Consider the following 21,210-nt stretch of genomic DNA (forward strand, 5'->3'; position numbering starts at 1 on the left):
TGTGAGCAGCTCCTGGTGAGCTGATGGTCTGAGTCAGTGTATTTCCTCTTGGTGACTGATCTCTCCCTGTCTTTATCTCAACCCTCAGCTTTCATTCTATTTTTTCCTCCCTGTCCAGCTGAGGAGGGAGAGATGGAGCTGCTTTAGTGGGCACCTGGCATCCGACCTGGGTCAGCCTACCTCAGGACTGGCAAAGGGAAAGGAAAAATGCATAATTTGAGGCTGCCAGGAGTAAAAACTAAACCAGTTTGAAAGGGAGGACGTAGCTGTAGAACAGCATGTAGCTCTGAGCAGATTTGCAACTGCAGAACTATAATAGTCAGGTTATCAAACCCCAAATTAAATCTCCTCAATCCAATTTGCATGAAGTCTAATTAACCCATAAAAATATTTTTGGCACTAATTATGCAAATAAAACTCAATGTTTTAATTAATGCCTCTCTCACTTGTGCATGTAAATAGTTGCTGTCTTCTGAAAGCGTGATGAGCCTTGGTTTGAGTGAAATGTTTGTGTACAGGGAGGAGCTGGGTAGGGAAACCTGAGGGGAAGCCCATGGTGAAATGGGCATTTCTGACTCTCTGGGTGTCACTTGGAGCCCTCTGCACAGAGCACAGGTACTCCATTGGGCTAATTTAATGTGGTGGAGGACTGTGAGTCCCTATGGGAATTTTCTGTGCTGCCACCAGCCCTTCCAGGCTGGTTCAGCAGGGTGGGTCACAGAGGGGATGTGCAGCTCTATACCAAGGTCAGGGTGGGTGTGAGGAGCAGCTTTGGAGCTCCAGCACCAGCACTGCCTCATCCTCCCTGCAGCTAACTCAGCCAGCTCACAAATATGTTGGTTAATTGATGCACTAGAAGGAGCTTTCCACTGTGTTTGCTCAGAAATCTCCCTGCTGCACCATGGAGAACCATTGCACTCTCTCCCCTTCACACCCCTAGAGACAAGTAAATAAAATACTCAATAAAAATACTGATTTTTGTTTCCAGCTTTTCCTTTCCTGCACATTTCTCTGTCATTAGCGTTGGATATAATTACACTGCAAGCACTTTGAAAGAAGCAGTTTGAGTCTGAATGCAGCAGCAGCTAATACACCTTTCACATTATATAAATAATAGAACACAAGAGATATTTTAGATACATCACATCAGTAATTGTTTACCATTACCTTTGGAGAATTTAAGTGGGTCATGCTTCTTTACTTTTTTAAGAAATACTTTGTGGTGCTCAAGCCAGGAGCCAGAGTTTACTTTAAAATTATTCAGAAAGGCTTTGCAACTATGGCAAGTAACTGCAAACAGCTTGAAATCAGCAATGTTTGTGTGCCTCATAATGCAGTTTCTGCTGAGACTCGAGCAGCTATTGATGAGGATAACAACAGTGTTGATTAGTGAAAACAAGGCTTAGACAACTGCTTGGTTGCTTGTTTTCCTTTGTTGCTTCTGCTTCTGGAGGTTTGCTGTGTGTGCTTGGGGTAGACAAAGAAAGGATATTTTTGGTCAGTCCTGGACCCAGTTCCATCTCTCAGTATTGCCTGGTTTGGTGCAGCCTGAGGCTGGTGTGATTTGTGGGGTGCCACACTCAGCTGAGAACAGCCCCCGTGGAAGGGCTCCCGCTTTCTGGGTACCTTATCCTGCCTGCCCACAGGGCAGGAGAGCTGTTCCAAGGCACAGCAAGGGATGTTTGTGGTGTTTGCTTTTTAAAACACCAAGCTTCAGTGCAGCAGACCTCTGGCTTGCTGTGGGGATGAGGAGCAGGTGGGAGCAAGGAGGGCTCAGGGAATTTCTTAGGCTGCCTTCTGTGCCAGAGCCCCAGAGCATCCTGTGGTGGGTCTGATCTCGGCCTGCCTGCTCTTGCTGCTGCAAACCTGGGCTGTCCTGGAACAAGCTGCCCTCAGGTTGGCATTTGTGCCCCTGGACAGGGGGACTGGAGTCACCCAGGCACAGAAACAGAGTGGGGGAGAGCAGAGAGATTTAGAAACACTGACAGAATGGAAAACTGCTGTGATGGAGCACTTTATCCTCTTGGCCTTGAACCTTTGGAGAGGCCTGTGGGCTTCCAGCTCTGCAGCCATCTGTCTGATAGAGAGGCAGGCTGGGGAAGAGTGCTTCCAGATGTTGTGCTGATGTTTCAGGCCGTGTCACAGCCACTTAGTGCCTCTCATGTGCCACATGTGCACGTTCTGTTGGGCTGGGGTTGTTGTGGCTGGTTTGGAGCCCTGTTTGGATGTCTCTGCATGCCCATGCAAACAGTAATTATGCTCCCAGGCTGTGTTTGGTATCATTAGCACGTGGAGGAAAGCAACAAAGCCGCTGCAATTCTGTGCAGATCCCTGCTCTGTCTGCTAGCACCATATGCTGCCAAGGGATGTCAGTGAAATCAATTCCCTTGTGATTGAAAAACAAAAGTAAAGTGTGTATGTACAGCATGAGTCAGGCTTGGAAACGTGTGAGCCATGTGGAGTGTGTCTGCCTGCAGCAGAGCATAGCCAGCCTGTGCCCAGGATGGGAACAGACAGGAGCAGTCACACATTCTGAGCAGGGAAGATGTTATTAATTATTTCAGAATCTGGGTCACCCTGCCCTGGCAGTTTTGGGTCACAGTGGTTTGCAGAGCTCAGCAGAGTGGCAGCGGTGCCTGCTGACCTCAAAACCTTGCAGCCCGAGCAGAGAGCGTGGTTCTCACAAGGACCCAGAGGTTTGTGCTTGTGGGTCAGGATTTGTTCGTGCCAGTTGTTTATCCTTTTGACTGATAATTGAGGCAGGAGCAGAGCTGAGATGGCACATGCCACTGCTGTAGGTGCTTGGGAAATTGTGCATGTCTGCAGGAGGTCACAGCTGTGTCTGCAGGGACTGAGCTGTACAAACTGCACAGACACTCTGGGAGGAACACCAGCAATGGATGTCTTACACCATTAAACCCTGAAACAGAAACTATTTCCATTCATTTACAAGAAATTCACATATGAGCAGGCATTGTATATAGATATATGAACCAAAGGAGAGCTCAGGAGAATCTCCATTCTTCACTGGATGTGGGGGAAACACCATGACAAAGGATGAGGAAGAGGCTGAGGTGCTAAATGCCCTCAGCTGAGCAGAATGAAGCTCCATAATTCAAGGGGAAATTGGGAGAAGAGCCTGGAGGTGTTGGCTGGCAGCTGGCTGAACATGAGCCCGTTGTGTGCTCAGGTAGGGCAAGCGGAGAAGCCTCAAATTGCACCAGGGGAGGTTTAGATTGGATAGGAGGAAAAATTCACCACTGCAAGGGTTGTCAGGCACTGGAACAGGCTGCCCAGGGAGCATGTGAAAAACAAGTGGATGTGGTGCTTGGGGATGTGCTTTGGTAATGGACTGGGCAGTGCTGGGAGGGTGCTTGGACTCAACGACCTTAATTAAAGTCTCCAAGCTCAATAATTCTGGCCCCTTGTTTGAAGCATTGTGCACATTCCAGTGCAGCCTTTTAGGCTGCTGGCAAGTGGCTGGAGCAGCCCTGGGAGCCTCCAGCGTGAGTCATTCCTGTGCTGAGCATCTGGGAGCTTCCAGTGCCACTGGGAACGTGTGTGTGGCTGTCCAGAGCTGCTCCAGCTGAGCCTTCACCTGCTGCTTCAGCCACCCTTCCCCTCCCTGCTCATCTCATCTCTCAGATAACCTCTCTGCCTGCTGGCCTTGCACTGGGAGGGTTCTCCTTGGCAGGATGCCTGCTGCAGGTCACACAGGGCACAGATGTCTGCAGTGGGCAGGGGAGGTGCCAGGACACATCTGCACACACCCACCGGGAGCAGGCAGCTGTGCCTGGAACTGGGTCTGCTCCAGGGCACACGAGGCTGGGGTCAGAAGGGGCCTTCCCAAAGGAGCCTTTCATATGGTTCCTCTTCTGTGCTTTGGATGGCAGCAGTGTTCAGCAGAGCCCCAGGCCAGGAGGAGGATGGAGGATGGAGGATGAAGGATGGATGGAGGATTGAGGATGAAGGATGGAGGATGAAGGATGGAGGATGAAGGATTGAGGATGGAGGATTAAGAATAGAGGATGAAGGATTGAGGATGGAGGATTGAGGATGGATGGAGGATGGATGGAGGATGGATGGAGAATGGAGGATGGAGGATGAAGAGGAGCCTCATGGCTCCTCTTCTGTGCTTTGGATGTCTGCAGTGTTCAGCAAAGCCCCAGGCCAGGAGGAGGATGGAGGATTGAAGATGGAGGATTGAGGATGAAGGATGGAGGATGGAGGATTGAGGATGGAGGATGGAGGATTGAGGATGGATGGGTGGAGGATGGATGCAGGATTGAGGATGGAGGATGGAGGATGAAGAGGAGCCTCATGGCTCACCTGAGCTTTTTGAAGGCCAGCTGTTGGGTGCTGGTAAAAGGAATTTTCTTGTTGGATTTCAGCAGAACCACTGTTAGACTTAGTGCTGACCATTCAAAAAATATTATAGTAATCTTCATACATAACTTAAAACAGTATTAGCCAAGGAGTAAGGCATGCCCATGAGATTTTTTATCTAAGAGAAGAAATTAATTAGTAGAGATGAGTAAGAAAATGCATTAGAGATCTATCCATGATCTTTACAGAACTTTCAGTTGCAATGATTGTTCTTTTTTTTTTTTTTAATCTACTTTGGAATCCCTGGGTCTGTTGAGAAGCAGCAGGGCTGAAGCTCCAAGAGAAAGGGCATTCTTCACATATTTCTTGCCCAAATGAAAGCATCAAATCTGTTTGCACAGCAAATTTGTATCGTTTAGAAAAGCTTTTTACATGCTTATCAAAACCAAATGCTGGAGGCTCAGCCAGTGCCTGCAGTAACCCAGCCTTCTGAGAGCTGCAGCCAGTGCCTGCCCTGCTCTCCAGGCAGGTTGGATGAATTGTTTTATTCCATTATAATGTAAATAGAGCAGAGCCCACACAAACAGAATGGATGTGCAATCATGGAATAATGGGACAGCAGCTCTCCATCCATCCAGACTGATGGACAGGTTCAATAATAACTGTAACTCCTGATGTCCAGGGTCAGAGGATTTTTCTGACTCTCTGACAAGGTAATCATTTCTCCAAACACTCAGTCTGCTTTTCAGCTTTCACTTGGGCCGGGGAAGGTGTTCTGAGGCACTCCTGGGACACGCAGGAGGAAAAGCTGCCAGTCCCACTGGCATCCTCTGCCCCACCCTGCTGCCTCCTGGCCCCTTGCACACAGCAATCCCGTGTCAGTAATCCGTAACTCACAGTGAAATTACTCCTGAGAATCCTCTGATCGGCCCAAACCTGGTGTGACCTTCTGCTCATTTCCTCCTTGCACTCTAAATCTGCTCTGGGGCAAGGTCAGCCCTTATTTCTGGGTGACACTCTTTGGATGGCTTACCAGCTGTTGTGATGGAGCCTTGCTTGTGGTTTGGAGGCAGTGGAAGATGAGAGACAAAAGATGCAGGATTGGGGAGGAGGAATTTGTGCGTGTGTATTTTTTTCTCCCCCTGCCTTTGAAGCAGAAACATCTGCTGAGAGCCACAAACAGCTGAGTTCAGCAATAGCACATCACGCTGCCAAGCAACTCTGCTTTCCTCTGGAACTTTCACAGCGCAGGAAATAAATCAGTCAGGCACTAAAGAATGGAGAAAATTTAGGAAAAAGTGCCAAAAGCCAAACCTTTCAAGAATAAAGTGAATAAGAACTTTGTAAGTGTTCGGCGAAGCGAATTGAAATATGTTTCTTACACATGTAAGCCCTCTGTGCTTGAGGAATTTTGTAATAACAAAACTCCTCTGAGCTAAAGACACTTTAAACTGGTGAGGAGAGACCTCTGGAAAGCTGGCTACAATATCACAAAAGACAATTAGATTATTTAAAATATTTTTTCCATCTCGTGTCTCTGTCAGCTCAGTCACAGCTGACCAGCTAACAGTGGTGAAGTACCACCATTTGTCTGAAACCCTTCCATTCCTTACACAAAATATAATATATTGGACAGCTGAACCATTTGTTTCTGCACTGGCTTACTGGGATTTACTCTTCCAATCAAAGTTACTTTGGTTTGATGTGTTACTGCCTATTCAAAGTACTGATAAAAATCTCTATTTATTTTGTTATGTAATAACAGGGACTGCTGTATGGAACAGGTGGAAAATTATTACATAAATGCTGAGTCCTTGTTGTAAATTGTACAGGTGAAGCAGGGATGGTTAGAATACCAGTTGGTGCTGGCTGAGGGGATTTTGGGATGTGCTGCTGGTGCCGTGGGCTCCTGCTCCCCCCTGGCAGCAGAGCTGTCCCTGCGGCCCCATTCCCGCTGCTTCACATCATTGACATCAATTCCCAGCTGCCCTGGAAGTCCCAGTTTCCAGGGGAGTTTCCAGGGAAGAAACCTTGGCTTCATTGAAACAAATGGCAAAATGTCCCTTTGCAGACTGAATTTGAGCCCGAGTTTAGAACAAATTTTGACTTTTCTCTCCTTTCTCCTCTCTGGTGGACAGCTCAGAAAACCGGGTGATCGCTTTTCCATCCAGGGCTGTGGCAGCAGCTTCCACACCCCCCTCCCACGTGTACACCCTCATACATGATGGTGATTATTACAAAAAGGAGTTTGAAGTAGCACCCCATTGATTTTTGGTTTGCATGCTGCAGATTAATGGACTGAGCACGCACTCTTTGTAATCGCACTGGTAGAAATTCAATAATGACTCTGCCAGAGTACTCAGGTGACCTCAGACACTGAATTCATCCCTATGTCAACTATTTTTAATGAGACTGGCATGTTCAGCAATGCCATCAGGCGGTTTGGAAAGCCAAGTGTCCTGTCCACCAAAGCAATACTGATGGGCTAGCGTTGAATTCCAGTGTTTACATCTGTTCTCTTAGCCAGAATTCACAGTGTCTGTGTGGCATGGAATTCATTCACTGCAATGTACTGAGCAAGAGGAATCTGTGATGTGTGTGATGTGCAGGCTGCACTTCACTAGAACAAGATTTCAGCCAAATCAGAGCTCAGCAAGCACCACTGACAATCCCCAAAGGAGCAGGATCTCTCTGCTTAGTTTAGCAATTGTTCACTTGGGTTTGGAGGCTTTAATTGCTTGTGATTATCATTTCCTGTGGCATTTTTTGTCATGTCTGAGAAAGTGCAGGAGCATGGCGAGCCTCTCCACTTGGAGATGCTATTTGTCAATTTTTATCTTGAGAAATGCCCAGAGATTTAATGAGACCGGTAAGGAATATTTAAAAGCTGAGTCTGTTCATTGCTGGGGAAGTTTGGCTGGCTGCATGTGTGCAGTTCCAGAGTTTGGTTATGCCTGCTGTGATTTCCTCACCAGCTGTACAACTCCTGTACATTACAGATACACATTGTTTAAATGCAGGGTAAATTCCCAGCAGAACTCCTGGAAAAGTTAACCTGGCAATGTCGTGGTAAGGGCAGGGGACTTGCTCACTCAGAACTGGCCAGAAACTCAGCTTTTGCTACTCCCAGAACCTCCCAAGAAGGGCATTGTTGCCATGTTCCGTTAATTAAAGCTGTGTTAATTATTTTGACAGGCAGCCTCTCCTGTTCTCTCCAGTATTTCTGGGGCTGGTAGAGTTGCTGAGGTGAGATGAAACACAAAATCATCAAGCATGATATAATTGCCACATCCCCCAGTGATGCAAATCAGTAGAGATTTGCTGTGGTTCACTGTGGATCGCACATTAATTCCTTGTGTGGGTTTATTAAACGAAAAAAATCCCACAAGATTTTTCTGAGTGGGATTTTTTTGAGTAGAGCAGAGTTCATTTGGAGCAAAGCCACGACATGGAGGGCAAGTGGCATTTACGTGTTGGGCATAAATAGGCTCTGACTTCTTAAATGTTGGGAAATATGAGCTCCTCACCACCATCTGCTCCCAGGGGATTCCTGATTTCCCTGGCTTTGCTCTGACCTCAGCAACTGATTTGGAAGAGTCGTGTCTGTAATTGGCAGCAGGAGTTAAGACCCAGCTATGAGGGTAGAAAGAAGCAACCAGGTTTGTAATTTGGAGCCTGATTCAGCCCTTAGTGAAGTGCAGGGAGGAATGTCCATCATCTTGAACATCTCTGTGTTTGTGGGAACATACATCTTTAATTTGGGTCACACACTGACCCTGGAGCAAGGGCACGCCATGGATGTGCATGAGCAGGAGGATCCTTCCTTGGGCATCACCCACACATCAGATGTTGAGATTTTTTAACCACCAAAGCACAGTAAATCATTTCTATTCTTTATTATTTGCCATCTTTGCTGTGTGTTTCCAGTTTTCAGTTCCCTGCGTACATGTGAGACACAGAGCAGAGTTTTAGTTTCAGTGACACTCAAGACAAACCCCAGCCCATGTGGAGTGAGCAGCTGGCTGGAGAATTTATCAGGCTCTATTGTAGCTGTTCCTGCCTTCTGGAAAATTATTCACAAATACACAAGCATGACTTCATTTTGCCAGGAAGCAAGACCATTAATCCTGCCTACTTTGAAGCCACATCTTTTGTGGACTGTGGTGGGTAACTTATCTGAACAGATTACTTAGATTGTTGGAGACTTCATCCCTTTGTAATGGTAATGACTGCTGAGTAGCTCAGCCCTGCATGAGAATTTTTTTCTTATATTTAAGACTATTTTTCTTTTCCATCTTACGTTTTTTCTTATATTTTCCTGTATTTGACGGTGCTTAGTTCTAAATTCTTGCATTACTTATTTTATTATGTATTTAATATTTTTTAATATAATAAATCCTCTTAAAGGGGATTTGGTTTCTAAGGAGTTAATTGCTGTGTGCTCTTTTACTCATGAGCCAATTGAATCAGATAATTTGCTGTTTCCTGAGTAATGTCAGAGAGTGTACAGAAAGATCTTTTGTTCCACTGAAGATGTTAAAGAGGGTTTGAGGATTCCTTTCTCTGCAAATCCTTTACATGAAAGATTTACAGTATGTACGCTCCAAGATTTGGAAATGCTGCTATTTAAGCATCTACACATGTAATTAGTCACTAATTGTTAGCAGCTCCTACTCTCTTTAGCTTTTTTATTCTACCTATTCCTGATATTGCTGAAATCAGATTCAGGACAGTGTGTAAACCCCTCAGTTTTATAACTGCTGCTGGTTCTTCACCTTAAGCAGGGAGAGATGGAATTTTCCAAGGCATTGGAGTGCTGAGGTTCTTGCCCCTGGCATTCCAGAGCTTTTAGCTGATTGTAGCCCCCAGCTCCTTTTTGTGGGACCCCAGCCTGGTCTGTGCTGCCCTGGAGACACCTCCCTCTTCCCAGCAGCAGCAGAACTCCCTTGTTCCATGTGTACAGAGCACAGTGGTGGCCCTTGGATGCCCCTTTTTGTTTCCTCCTTCTCACTGGGTCAGTGCTGCTGGTTTTCATAGAGAGACTGGCACCAAAATCCTGGTGGAGACACCCTGGGGAGAGAGGATGAGCATGGGTGTGAGGGATGAAGGGCAAGGAGCAGCAGCACTAGTTATGGGATCAGGGACAGGGAGCAGCTCTGGAGCAGTGGTTATGGGGTGGTTTTGGGATCAGGGACAGGGAGCAGCTCTGGAGCTGTGGTTATGGGATCAGGGACAGGGAGCAGCTCTGGAGCAGTGGTTATGGGATGAAGGACAAGGAGCAGCTCTGGAGCAGTGGTTATGGGGTGGTTATGGGATCAGGGACAGGGAGCAGCTCTGGAGCTGTGGTTATGGGGTGGTATGGGATGAAGGATGAGGAGCAGCTCTGGAGCAGTGGTTATGGGGTGGTTATGGGATCAGAGACAAGGGAGCAGCTCTGGAGCAGTGGTTATGGGGTGGTTATGGGATCAGGGACAGGGAGCAGCTCTGGAGCAGTGGTTATGGAGTGGTTATGGGATCAGGGACAGGGAGCAGCTCTGGAGCTGTGGTTATGGGGTGGTATGGGATGAAGGATGAGGAGCAGCTCTGGAGCAGTGGTTATGGGGTGGTTATGGGATGAAGGACAAGGAGCAGCTCTGGAGCAGTGGTTATGGGATGAAGGACAAGGAGCAGCTCTGGAGCAGTGGTTATGGGGTGGTTATGGCATCAGGGACAGGGAGCAGCTCTGGAGCAGTGGTTATGGGGTGGTTATGGGATCAGGGACAGGGAGCAGCTCTGGAGCTGTGGTTATGGGGTGGTTATGGGATCAGGGACAGGGAGCAGCTCTGGTTATGGAGCTCAAGGAGCCCTGGCTGCAGCCTGCCCGTGTTCCTCATGGTCCAAACCTGCTCTGAGCACTGAGGCAGAGCTGGGGTTTCACGTCCCAAGGCTTTTCCTCAGCTCAGAGCTCAGAGGCAGTGCAGGTCAGCCTGAGCTGTGCATGGCTCACCAGAGCCTGTGTCCCTTGTCCCAGCAGCCAGGATCTCAAAGGACAAGGAGCAGGGGTCAGTCAGCTGGGCCACCAGGTGCTCGGGCTTGGAGGGAGTGCTGCAAGGGGAAGGGCTCTGAGTAGGATGGAAGGGAAGAGACCAAACCTCTCCTGAGCCTTTAAAAGTTTTCTGTCTCTCATTGTAATCAAGTGTAGATGATTTGGGCATTTCAATTTCATTCTTCCATGTCTCTGTATTGCTCTTTTAAAAATCTTAAAGCTTCTGACTCCAATAGCCAAAACATCTCAATTATTGTCAGACTCCAAGGAGTTCAATGATAATAATCCTCTACAGGGAAAAAGATAGTTTAAGTGAAAGGAAGAGATTATTAGATGCAGGAAAGAAATGTCAACAGTCATTCTTTCTTTGCTAAGTACTTGTAACTTATATTTTAACAGAAAGTATTGAAATTACTGCTCTTCAAAGAGAATACAAAAGGATAATGGTTGTTCTTTTTCTAAGGAAAGTCACATTTCTCCTGGGGCTAATGCCATAAGGTTCTTTTTTGTACTGAAAACAGCAGCATGCTAAACAAAGACTGAAGATTGAAGTTATTAGAGGGAGATCTGTGCACTGATAATTTTATAGCTTGCAGTCTGCCATTCCTGGTGTTGGCTTCCTTCTGTGCATTCCTACTCACCAGGCTATAGAAACAATTTCCATATTGCCATCAGCCAGTGACAGCATTTTGACATTTGTCCAAGGTATGTAGGTACCCAACCCCAGGTTGTTTCTGCTGATACCTGAAAACTCTAGATTTGCAAGTCTGGAACTTGCAGGCTTTCCCAGAATTTCCTAAAGGTGTATAAAGTTAACCTTCAAAGTTTTTGTAGGACTGGTGTCCCTCTAGTCTCTTCTCTAAGCCAGTTTCCACATTCATCTGTCATTTTGCTCTGAGACTTACTGATGTGGGTAGAAATCCCCTCCCTAACTTCTCCCTCTCCTAAGATATATACTGGAGATAATGGCCCTTATTCACTGCTTGACATGCCAGGTTAAAAATACCAGAAGCACTCAGCTCAGTTCCCTTCCAGCTCCAGTCAATTTCTGGGAAGGACATGGATCTGATTAATTACCCATTTGCAGCAGGAAAGGGCTGGAAGGTTCTCAGGTGACCTCTGATCATGGAATTGCTGCTGCCTGGGAAGTCCCATCACGAGCAGAGCTTTGGCCTGGGCCAGCTCAGGTCTGTTGGGTCAGAGGGGGAAGTGCTTGATCTCCTGAATCCAGAACATTCCCTTTAACCCTGTGCACTCTGTCCTGGCTGCTGCTTCTGTCCAGCCCTGGGTTAATGCCCTGCTGTCACTATATATATACATTTCTGCTGGGCACTGAGGAGACCCCAGAGGTCAGAGCTGTGGTGTGGGGTGCTTGCAGCCTCTGCACTCCACTGCCAAAGCTGTGGCAAGCAGGGGAAGGCTGTGCTGCTAATTCTGAGTGTTTTCAATCTTCAGTTCGCTCCTCCCCACCTTTAGCTTGCTGCCTACAAGTGTCCTTTAGAGGAAAAAAGCCTCAGTGCTGCAGGACTGGCTGATTTGCCTGCACAAACTGCATTACCCAAGTGCTCACTTGTCCTTTGAACACGAAAAGACAGACAGGTGGAGCCTGGGGTGTTACTTGGTACAAAGCAAACATTTAAAAAGCACAGAGTTTCAGGTACTTGCTGGTAATGGAAAGTGCTATTTTCAAAAGTGCCATTTGACATTTGGAAGATTAACTGGTATTGACTTCCTGTGTGAGTTGGGCTCCTGAGTATCTGAGTCACTTTTGGAAACCTGAGCTGGCCATCTGTTTCACTTAGGCTTTGCAGTGCCAAGTGAAGCAATGCATAAATACTTGGATGACTATAGTTTGTAGTACCTAAATTTAAAAAAGCAGTTATTTCAGCAGCCAAACACCTATTGGAATTTTCAGAACTTCTGGGGCCTCGAATTCCCAGTGCCTGGGAGAAAGCAGAGGCATTTCAAAGCAATCACAGCCTGAAAGGAACTTGTGTTCTTGAAAACCCCAGAGCTGCCCCAGCACTTCGGAATGTGGCAGCGAGGTACTTCTGGAAACTTCACCTGCATCCCAACGAGAATCTTGCAACAGACTTAAACGTGAAAGCAAAGTATAAATTTCTTAAAATAGAGCCCAAAAGTGAGGTGTAAAATGGTGACATACATCATGGGGACCTCCTGGTGCAAATTTGTGTGCAGATTGAGATGGAGGAGGAGAGGAAATGCAGGGAGCTGCTCTGCATGGGGCTGCAGGGAAGGGCAGGCTTGTGCTGAGCAGTTGCTGCTAGTTTTTGTTAAAGATAGCACTGCATTTTTTCTTTTATTCCATTATCAGTAACTGCGTGTTGGTTGTTCTAAAGGAATTCAGAATAATGGCTGGTGTTTGAGTTTATTCCTGCAGCTGGAGCAGGAGTGTGGAACAGCCTCAGTTTCATGATTTCTTAGCTTTGACATTAATTAAACAATCATTGGACTTTCTGGGTGAGGTGGATCTGGTTAACATGAGAGTAGAAGCAAATAATTTTAAAAATATTTGGTTCCTGCTGTATAACTCACTGATTCCCTTTATTCCAGCGTCAGAGCACTCAAAGCCTCCCTCACACAGCAGGCAGAGCTCTGCAAACTCCTCAGGACTCACTTTAAACACGGGCATTGTTCGTGTCCTCATTTCTCCCATGAACTCCTGCCTGACCTTGGGCAAGTCACTTCATTTCTCTGTCCCCCATGTCTGATAACACAAAATAGGTTAACAGTTCTGTGCTGTGCATGGAAATCCTGGCTGAAAGCAGCGAGAGAAATGCATTGCAGTCGTTGTTGATGTTATGGATCTGTTTAAGCAACGTGTCCTCATGGGCTGGGGCATCATGTGAGCAGGGCTGTTTGCGCACTGAAAGTGGCTTGCTGGACAATGGCCAGAAAACAGGGATGAACCCATAACCAGCAGATACTCCCCAGGGCATTTAGCAGCAGGAATGATGGGTCAGAGCCCCTTAGGAGGGTGCTGAGATAGATAAATAATTGTCATCAGGATTTAGGCATTCAGGAGGAGCAGTCTGCTTTGCATGTAAACAAAATGTAGGTCTTGAGGGAGTCTGTGTCTCAGCTAAATCTGCTCATGTATAAATCCTCTTTTTTAGGCTTTATATTTTGTAATCATTGTAATTTAAATTCAGCTACAGTCCACAGGATTTGCACATTTTACCACCATTAAGGAAGTCAATAGGAGCCGTGCATCCCACTCCCCGTAGCTGCCCTTCAATAATTAACTCCTTCCCCTCTCCTAAATCTGAAATTAGGGACAGCAGCAGCACTTGAGACAGCCTTTGAGAGCGTTCAGCCTGAGAATCTGCATGTGAGGGACAATAAATTCAGCTGCTGTGTGTTTGTCTCTCCTGGCTGCTGCCCTGGGTCAGCCCCAGCCACCAGCAGGAGCTTGGGCTGTCCCCTGGTGAGTCCATGCCAGGGGCCCAGACTGCCATCAGCCCTTTGGTTTCCTTCTGGTGCTTGTTTGGCACCCTTCCATCACGCCCATCGCATGGAATGAACCAGCTCCACGTGCCCTGCCAGCTGAACAAACTCCTCACTGCTGGAACAAACTGGGGCTGGGACAGGAGCCCCAGTTCCCTAGAGCAGCGCTCTGTGTTCCTGACATCCCTCTGGTCCTTCAGGTGTTTGCATTTCCTGGGCAGAAGCTGTGTTCTGGAGCTCTCCAGGGGTGCCAGATGTTGCTTTGCCCGTGGGCACGGGAGGCAGACTGAGAGGAGAACACCCAGCCTCACCCACCAGCCATGGCTGATTTATCTTCCCTGCAGTTAATCGTGTGGAATTCAAACCTGCAGGAGAGGGGGTGGTGAGCATCACCTCCATCGTGCCTGCTAAGTGTTAGAATGGCAGGAAAGGGAGCCTCAATGTCTGTGTTACATGTGGAGCATTTTATTAACTCACTGAGGCACTTGGGCTTGGCTTTTATTCCCCCTGGAGGCAATAGTAAAATTTGACAGGTGATTTTGTAGATGAAGACAGTAAACAGCTGTTGAAAATGATAATGTCTGAGTGGTTTTGTTGTTTCTATGAAAACTTAGTTACACTCATTTTAGATTAATTTTTCATTGTCTTGTGTAAATGAGAATTGCTTACATGGCTGCTTCAAATGGGACTTTGATTGCTTTCCATCTACTGCCAAAACCCTAAAAGACTAAAAAAAAATCAAATGCATAAAACCACTTATGAGCAAAGATACAATAAATTCGTGTTACAGTGCATTTTAATTTGATAAAATAAAGTTTTGCTGTGCAGCAGTTTGTACTCATGTGTGAGAGAGGCGTATACATTAGCCATTTAAATTCAGCACTGTGTTAAACAGCCATAAAAGCAATTCTGGCTGCTATTGGGAGCTTTTGGTGTGGTATTATGGAATTTCCCGAAAGTCTGAGAAGCAATGTGGGAAAAATAAAATGAAATGTACTCGTGGAAAAGGAAGTGCAAGTGCAGTGTTGCAGCAAAGCCACCAGAGAGGGATGGAGGAGGTGGAGTTCGGCTCAGCCCCGCATTTCTGTGCTCCCTTTTTGGGGGGTGTGGGAGGAAGGGGCTGCCCTTGCCCTCCAGCACAGCACTGGGGGCTGGCTCCAGGTGCTTGGATCTGGCAAATCTCAGTTTTCAGTTTATCAGTGAGCTAACAGGCATCCTTTCTCACTTCTTGTTTGTTCAGCGTGAGTGTGCTCCCAGAGTCCTGGTGGGTGAAACCATCTCAGTGTGAAACACCACTTAGGGCTCTGTTGTGGCAGTATTGAAAAGAAGGAAGGAACACAGCTGGACAAAGTCTAAGCCACGGCTGCTGCCTGCTTTGGAGTAGGTTTGGTTTAAAGTGCTGACTCCCTGCAGGGGGAGATTTCACCCAGGATGGTCTTTGGGCCTGGGGAAGCGGTCAGGACCTGTTGTTTGTGAGTTCACTGAATGATCGGGCAGGTGTGAGTGCAAGTCATCTGCTCCTCTGTCAGATCACACACTGAATAACACTGAGTCCTGTGCTGACCTTTTGCAGAAGTTTCTTTTGGCATAAATGTCAGGAAATGCTGCTGGAAATGAAAACATTGATAAATATAGTGCAGGATCTAAATTGTAACTTCAGCTTGCTGGGGAGCAGCTATTTGGGCAGCTTTCATTTGGGTTTGAGACATTGTGCATCACCCAGTCCTTCACATCAATACCTCTGAAAATGTTTCTAGCACACAGCACTTGCCTTCTAAGGCTTCACACCACAAAGAGCATTGTTCAGAGAGGGAAATCACTGCCTCTTTAGCAAATTGATACTCCAAAGTTCACAGCAGAGCCATTTTTTATAACTTCTTCACCCAAGGAAGTTCAGCTCAGATGTGCCAATGCATTTTTAAGGAGCTCCTGTTTTTCTTGCATTGAGCCAATTCTCCTGACAGGCTTAATAGAGGCCAGGCAAGACAAATGCCCAGAGTGAGATCATGCAGCCCCTCCAAGGCCCCACAAAGGGCTCTGACACAGGCTCTGAACACCACAGGATCTATAAATATATATATATATATATATATATATATATATATATATATATATATATATATATATATATATATATATATTCCAGAAGCCAGCAGCTCATGGGGCTGCCTGCTCCTCCCAGTTCCAGAGCGTGGGAGGGGAGAGCAGGGGGCAGCGAGCAAGGGACAGAGTTTGTCAGCAAACAGAAGCTGTGCTGAGGATCCCTGGGGCAGTTTTTCAGTCCACACAAGATGTGCTGTGGATGCCCTGTGGCAGGGTCCCCCTGCAGGGAATACCCAGGCTCTGAGCTCAGTGTCACAGGAGCTTGGCTGGCAGAGGGTAATGGGAATCTGATGGAGGATTTGAGAACTGCAGTGGGGAAGGGGAGCAGGGACAGCCTCAGCTGGATGAATTCAGCCTGTCCAGCCTGTTTGTGTCTGTGTCACTTCCCCCTGCACACTCATTCACAAGGTCCATGTCCTCAGCCTTTGGCTTGTCACAGAAGGTTTTGTGCTTGCCAGTAAATGACATCAGTGGTTCCAGAAGCTCCTTTGTTGTGTCTGCTGGCACAGGTAGAACATGGGAGTACTCTCTGGTAATTTAATACAGCCAGTTTAGACATTTTCTGGTTTTTCTCTTCCCTTTCTCTGTCCTCTTCACCAAGACAGTTAGTGTCTTGTTGGTGATCTGTGAACCACATCATCAACAAGAAAAATTGAATAAAAATCTACTGATGTCGGAAATAATGTCAATTTACACTAGATGTCATCTACTGAGGATGAAGAGACAATCCCTGATAGCCTGTAGCATTTCTTACTCGCCTTAGGCATAATTTTGTCTTTATGTTTGACTACTTGGAGCTGAGTAATCCTGTAAATCCCTTTTTCTATATTCAAAAAGCTCCATCTGCTTTGGGAAACCCTTTAAATTAGTCCTAAAGGCCAAGTCTCTTTATAGAAATAACTGGATAGCACAGATATCCTATCTGCAAAAAAGCCAGCCAACTTCCCAGTGAAAAGTAATTCTTGGAAGAGTTGGCAATGCTGCTAAAAATTATTAAGAAAACATTTGTCCATTTTCAAAAAGCTTTTTGATTGAATGTCATGTAGATAGGAGCATGTTTGGGATGTGTAACAGGCTGTGAAGATTCTCCCACCTAGCACGGGAGAATCCTCTCTCTCTCTCTGTCTGGTACAAGCTGCGTTCTGCAGGCAGGCACAGCAGGATGTTTGCAGAGATTCGTGCCCTGTGTGGACCCTGCTGGCTTAGCCCAGCTCGCCCTCCCCAGAGCAGCAGAGCTGAGCACTCCTGGAGGTTCAGCTCCCAGTGCCACATTGCCCTGCTGAGCCTTTATCTCTGCATTAGCCACAGCTGGGAGTATCTGGAAGGGGAAGTTTCTGTTTCTGGTGGAACAACCCCCAGGCAGAGAGAGAGTTCCTGTGTCCTGTGCTGGCCTTTGCCAGGTGACAAAGGGTGGCACAGCCCAGGCTGCTCCCAGGGGAGGCAGCAACAAAGGTGTGCAGCAGAGCAGAGCCTCACTGGGAGCCCAGTTCAGTGAGGAGAGGGCCAGCAAAAGGAGAACCAGGAGAACCCAACCCTCCTGCCAAGCAGCCAGGGCATCTGTGGGAGCAGAGCACAGAGCTGCTGGAATATTCAACAGCAGCCTGTGAGCAGCTCTCTGCTGCTGGAAAAGGTCATCTCTTGGTTTGCCTTGGGCTTTAGGAAATACTTTCAAATTGTCCTGGCTTCTCCAAGCTGACAGTGCTGCTGGAGAGAGCCCCTGGGGGTGCAGGAGAGGTGACACCGGAGCAGTGGCCCCACTGCCATCAACATCAAAAGCAGAACCGCCAGTGACTGCAGCCAAAGTAAGGTCAGGCCCCAAGTGTCACAGGAGTGTGGCTCAGGGCTGTCACCATGCTGCTGTCTCAGGCACAGGGGAGCGGGCAGCAGCACTCACTGAGCAGCCCAGGACTTTGGAGAGACTTGACACAGCCTTTACTGCATGGATGGATTGTGGCACACTCTGGGTTCTGTGTTGAAAGGAAAGGTGGATTGTTTCTGCACACTCTGGGTTCTGTGTTGAAAGGAAGGATGCGTTGTGTGCTGCACACTCTGGGTTCTGTGTTTAAAGGAAGGATGGATTGTTTCTGCACACTCAGGTTTCTGTGTTTAAAGGAAGGATGGATTGTTTGTTGCACACTCAGGTTTCTGTGTTTAAAGGAAGGATGGGTTGTGTGCTGCACACTCTGGTTTCTGTATTTAAAGGAAGGATGGATTGTTTGTTGCACACTCAGGTTTCTGTATTTAAAGGAAGGATGGATTGTTTGTTGCACACTCAGGTTTCTGTGTTTAAAGGAAGGATGGATTGTTTCTGCACACTCAGGTTTCTGTATTTAAAGGAAGGATGGATTGTTTGTTGCACACTCAGGTTTCTGTGTTTAAAGGAAGGATGGGTTGTGTGCTGCATACTCTGGTTTCTGTGTTTAAAGGAAGGATGGATCTTTTCTGCACACTCTGGGTTCTGTGTTTAAAGGAAGGACGGGTTGTTTGCTTCACACTGAGGGGAACAACAGTGTGTCCTGGTTGACTCCTTTTCTAATGGCTCTGAAGGCAGGGCAGCTGACGGGCTGCTACCCCAGGAAACCCAACCCAGTGGGAGGATCTGAGCTGGGAGGAGGCTGGGAGGGCAAACCCCTCTACATTGGTGCTGTTCATTTCCAAGACCACCCCATCTGGCTGGCTGGCATCACCCTTCCCCCTGTTTAACCTTTTCTCCATATTGCAAGGCTGCTGTGTCAAACAAGGACCCATGAGAGCATTCTTGGGTTTGCTGTGCCTCCAGCTGTGTTTGGCACTGGCAGCTGAGATGGGAGCAGGGACAGCCTGGGCTGACAGATACTGAGTGCTTGTCTGCAAGGATTGTCTCTCACGTGGCATTCACACAGCTGTGCTCTCACTGCTGCTGCTGCTGCTGCTGCTCTCCTGCTGGAACAATTCACAAGCGTAAGAAAATTTCTTACCATGCAGGCAAAGGTGGAAATGCAACTGAAAGGTCCAGAGGAGCTTCTGATTTTGGCTTTGTGTTTCCCCAGAGCCCTGGGAAGCTGGACTCCCATCAGTGCAGTCCTACCTGGGATCAAACAGAGTGTTCAAAGTCAGCAAGGAGCAGCAGTGGTGACTAATATTGTTGAAGATTTCAATAACAAAGGGAAGGCTTGTGTTCTTTAGAATATTTTTTCCTTTTTTTTTTTTGGACAGTGTCCCCTAAATGTCATTTGTATAATTACATAGAAACCTGTTTTGACTCATCTAGTGCAGAAAGGCATAGAAAGAAGGGCATAAAAAGGCAGCAATGATTGCTTGGAAAAAATCACAGCAGAGTTAGAAATCTTTGCTCTGGGCGGTGAGACAAATGTGTAATTCTGTGCTGCATGGAGGGATTCTGTGCTAGGCTCTTGTTTATTACTTTCTGCAATAGAAATCTTGCTGCTGTTTACAGAGAATTCTGATATCATGGAGCCTGTGGTTCCCCCTAGCACTCCTGCCCCTCTTCCTGGGGGTTAGGAGAAGATGAAATTGTTTTCCTAGCAATGGAAAGTCACCTCTGGAGAAAGCGCATCTCCCAAAAGCCCCATCCACAGCCGTTGTGTTTTCTTGCTTTGCCTGATTTAGCTCATTTGAAACTGAGGTTTCCCAACAAATGAGACATGGCAATTTTCTAATGGAGGTGCTGTGGGGGAAAGGCAGATGTGGACAGAAGCACAGATGTCAGAGGCATCACTTCAGAGCTGCTCTTTGTCTCCAAGTGTCGTGGCAGTGAGGAGGCCCTTGCTTTCCTCCCAGGCCATTCACCATCAGGATCATGTCCCTCCATCTGTCCTGTGGGGGTACTGGGGACACGTTCTCCCAGTGTGGAGTGTCTGCAGCCTGCCTTGAGAGCCATGGCACCCCCAGCTCTGAGCAGGAGCCTCCAGCTGTGAGCACAAGCACCCGCACGTCCAGAGAAATCCCCAGGAGTAGCTGCAGTCCCCTGCAAACTTTGATGGACGTTCTGCTTACAGACAGATTTTCTGCTATAGCAGATTCCTTCTGTATTTTCCTGCCTTTCCATTCCGTTCAACAGCAGGTTTGGATTCAAATGCCAAGGAGCAAAGATCCAGGGCTTCTCCTCATGAACAGAGTCCAGACCTGGATCTCCATCCTGCTCCTGACAGTGCCTTCATTCACAATGCACTGTGACTTCTTTGTTAATCCACCCTAACACCAAACAGCTCTTGCCCCACAACTTACTGTTCTCTGAAAAACAAAGTATTTTTCATTGTGAAAATTACGACTTGTTTGTGGAAAGCAGAACATTTAAAAAAGGAAAACTCTGCTTGTGATACAACATTAGTGTTGGAGTGGGGGAGAAGTCAGAGAATCCTTGAATGGGTCAGAAGTGACCTTAAAGATCCCTTAAAGATCATCCAGTTCCAACCCCTTACCTTGGGCAGGGGCACCTTCCATCAGACCAGTTCCTCCAGGTCCCATCCAGCCTGGCCTTGAATGATAAATCATAAAATGATAAATCTGTAAAATGATCCAATTTTTATAGTAGCCTCAATGCGGTAGACATAAGGAGAAAGAAAAATATAAATATCCAGAAGTGAGAGGGTGAAGTTGCTAGTGAGCTGCTGAATTAGGCAGAAATCCAAACGTGGATAGTTGGTGTGATCTCAGATCTATCAGCCGTGACAGTATCTGTTTAAATGAATCCTTAAAAATGTTAATTGCACATCATAGGCACTTCAGCAATGACATTTCTGCCACTGAATGTCATGGGGACATTTTCCCTTTTATTATCCTTGAACAGGAGGAGTGAGCTACCACCAGATAACTGTATCATGAAATGTAATGGATCTACCTCCAGTATTTATGCTGGTTCCACTTTCAATAAGCTTCTTTTTAAATTTACAATGAGCAGGAGCTTTGGATGGCATTAGGAAGGCAGTGTTGTTAAGCTTTGCTTTATGAACTGTAAAATAAAGGTTTGTCCATCAGACTTCCAGAACTGCAGCTACTGAAAGCCCCAGGGCCTGTGGTTTTTGTAAATTTGAATAAGAGCTGGTTTATAACTGCAGCCTGAAGTTGGTCACATTTTTGTCTGATTTCCCCAGGACATCCACTAGCACCAGCTCATTCTCTTTTGTTTTAACCATTCATAAGAAGGAAAAAAGACAGGGAAAGCAGACAGGGAATTGTGGAATCATGGAATGGCTTGGGTTGCAAGGGAGCTTAAAACCCATCCAGTTCTGCTGACCTGGCTCCTCCCAGTTTCCACTGGTGCCATTCCCATTTACAGGGAGTTCCAT

The 21,210-nt window shown here is 46.9% G+C and overlaps 1 protein-coding gene across 1 annotated transcript in view; it reads left to right on the forward strand.

The window, feature by feature from the left end:
* Window positions 1–21,210, forward strand: part of TMEM132C (transmembrane protein 132C) — a 169,999-nt gene that overhangs the window by 100,782 nt on the left and 48,007 nt on the right. The gene's annotated exons all lie outside the window — the stretch shown is intronic.

Source organism: Molothrus aeneus, chromosome 18 (genome assembly GCF_037042795.1).
Source record: "Molothrus aeneus isolate 106 chromosome 18, BPBGC_Maene_1.0, whole genome shotgun sequence".
Classification (NCBI taxonomy): Eukaryota; Metazoa; Chordata; class Aves; order Passeriformes; family Icteridae; genus Molothrus; species Molothrus aeneus.